The sequence below is a fragment of the Cupressus sempervirens genome, chromosome 1, assembly GCF_028749045.1.
Source record: "Cupressus sempervirens isolate cs-2001-9-10 chromosome 1, ASM2874904v1, whole genome shotgun sequence".
Lineage (NCBI taxonomy): Eukaryota > Viridiplantae > Streptophyta > Pinopsida > Cupressales > Cupressaceae > Cupressus > Cupressus sempervirens.
In genome coordinates, this window is record NC_143118.1 from 612737688 (window position 1) to 612740832 (window position 3145).

Genomic DNA, 3145 nt, shown 5'->3' on the forward strand with positions numbered 1-3145 from the left:
GAAAAAACCAACAAAAGAACCTCCACACCAGGGAGTACCGGATCCACAAAGGCTCGAGGAATGAACACTCAAGTGCAAGAACAACATAGAAAGGAGAACATCTATCCATCTAAACTACAGCAGCAAAGAACACACTGAAATAAACATCGCAGAGAACAAAAGCAACATCGCAATGTACAGAAATACATCTCAGGAACAAAACAACCAAATTAAGTATGCAGTTCCTCCCAATTGTGAATAGCATCATAAGACCATCGTGGGTCCTAGCCATCCCCCACATGTAACATCCCAAGCCACTGACCAGATTGTCGATACTGTCATAATAGGGACGTCATTACTAAAACATGCATAAAACAACATAAAAAAATCTAACATGCTAGTAATAACGCATTAGATAATCCTACAGTAGATAACATCTCCTATCACATGCTAAACATTAGTAAGCAACAGATATACTACTAAATCAAATAACATCATCTAATCATATGCTAAACATCATGATAAGGGAATGCATCAAGTAAACTAACATCATCTAAACATGATATCCAAACATTCCAATGAAAGCATAAATCCCAAGAAAGCATACTCCGAAACCCGAAGAACCAAGTGAAAACATCCAGCAACGGTCGCACTAGGATAAGATGCCATCTCTGTACACTAGTCCCTAGTAGTGGTGAAGGTAGCTACGCCTCCCAACCACGTGGAACCTGTAGGTCCACACCCGTCGTGCTGATGGAGATAATGATCCAACCAAAAACACACATAAAACACAACATCCATGGCTACAACCAAGAACCTAAGACAATGTAAGGAGTATAGGTCCTGGTCAGACACTCAAAAGGCTACTAAGTAGGGGCTGACATCATGGAGAGTCGCTTGGCATCAAAAATCCCAAGCTCGGATCTGTATAGCTCAACTCCCTCAACGGAAGGCCAATACACCATGTAGCTCAACTCCCTCAACAGAAGGCCAATACACAAAAGTACCATTTTATTATCTTAAGTTTTATTACTAGTCAGACATTTTCTTTAATTATCACTTATTCAAGCTCCTCTCAGCCATACCCGTGGCATCATGATCGTCGGGCTGTGAGATAGAAGCCCCCTCCATATGCTACCCTACCCTACCCATGTTCATCCTACAACAAGTGCCCGTGGGCATGCATACTCCCATCCCAACCCCAATGATCATAACTTCTGACAAATCCACAAAAGATCGAGCCTCGCAAGTCACCCAAAAAATGTACTTACACGTACTCGTGTGTGGCGCACCACCATCACAAAGATCATAACACAAGGATAGGAATGAGAACATAATGCAAAGAAAACACCCAACTAAAAGCAACACGGGGAGGACGGATTCTACACGAATCCCAATGCCAATAAAATCATACATCATGAAATCACTCAACTGACCTCAATCCAAGAGTATGGATTCTACATGAATCCAAATGATGTAACAAGACCAAACATCATGAACTCACTCAATCAGCCTCAATTCGAGAGTATGGATTCTACACGAATCCTAGTGTTCAAGAAACAAAAGCAAAGGTCCAAAAGAAACCATAACAGGTGTAAAATCACTCAACCGAACACGTTCATAGTACGGATGCAACACACATCCCAATGTAACATAAAAGGTACAAAAGTGGTCTGACTGATATCCAAATGGATCATCAAGGTCCACGACCCACACTGTGCCAAGAAAACTCTAGAAAATAGGGCAGCACACAAAATGAGGTAAAAACTCCAAAATTTTGGAAAACTTCAAAATTAAAACCCATTTGGCCTTTGGGTTCAAAAACTCAAAAAATCCAAAAATAAATGGAATCAGATACCATATGCAAAAATAGCCAGCATAACGACATAGAATTCCAAACCCTCATCTCTAAAAATAAGGAAATGTTCATACCCGACCAACCAGGTAGAACTAGCATACAGAAATGGAGGGGAACACTAGTTCTCATCGTCCAAGCAAATGGCTATCAAAAATAGAAGTAGAAATGGAGCAAAAACAATAAAACAGGAAAGCCCTACCTCACAGCCAAAAGGGAAAAATGGGAATCTGAACCATAAAATAAATATCCCACAGAAGTAGCTGAAAATTGCAGCAATCCAAGGTTTCCTCGAGCTCGATCCAACAAGCCCAACCTGGCGACGATCCCATGCCTGTAGCTCCCACAACGAACAAAATAGTAAATCCTCATGAAGAGGATTTTAGGTTTTACTCTCCAACTTTCCAATTTGAAAGTGAGAAGTGAGGAATTAAATTCTTCTTTGGATATTTATTCACTTTTTGGGTGAATAATCGATTAGGGCATTTAACCAGCCAATCCAATTAAACCCCAAATCGACCCAAACGAAAATAGGCTATTCCTATAAATAGGAATTCTTCTATGGAAAAGCTGCCAGAAATTAAAATAAAATAATTAAAAAGCCCGAAAACCTAAAAACACATAAATCTCCTTAACAACTTTCACGATAATGCAAACCTCTAAATGCACAGACACGCTTACTAGTCTAATCACATAATGCAAATGAGTTTGGATTTAATAATCATCGAAAGGTTTCAATTAAACATTTAATAAAGGATAAATCAACCGTACAAGGATGACATTGGGAAAATATGAAAGGCTGAATCACTAAATCCATGTGCCATTGCCAGGGATATAAATCTGCACACTAAACAACATGATCAAGTGCAATTGCATATAATAACATAGCCGAAGCAATAAATGTATTAAATCACCCAATTTAACCATTTATTTAATTATATTAAAATAATCTATTTACATCACTCACATTTGCATAAAGCATAACAACGTAGGAATGAAGTAAATAACCATAGCACTAAATTCATCACATAGCAAAATCAGAGGTATGTCCAAATACCAGATAATCAGATAACATCATAAAACACACTGTCATCTCAAAATGGCATCATCATGCAATATGATTAACTGAATAGCATAGTAATCTAATATCTATGATACTAGAATCAAAAAGTAAAATTTGACCCTTAGGTCATCTCAAATGTAAAACACAACATGAGTAACAAATATCTCTCTAATAAAAAATATAACAAGGTAGATGTCCACAGCACATAACCAAAGAATCCAACCAGAATAATCCATTTCTAATCATTA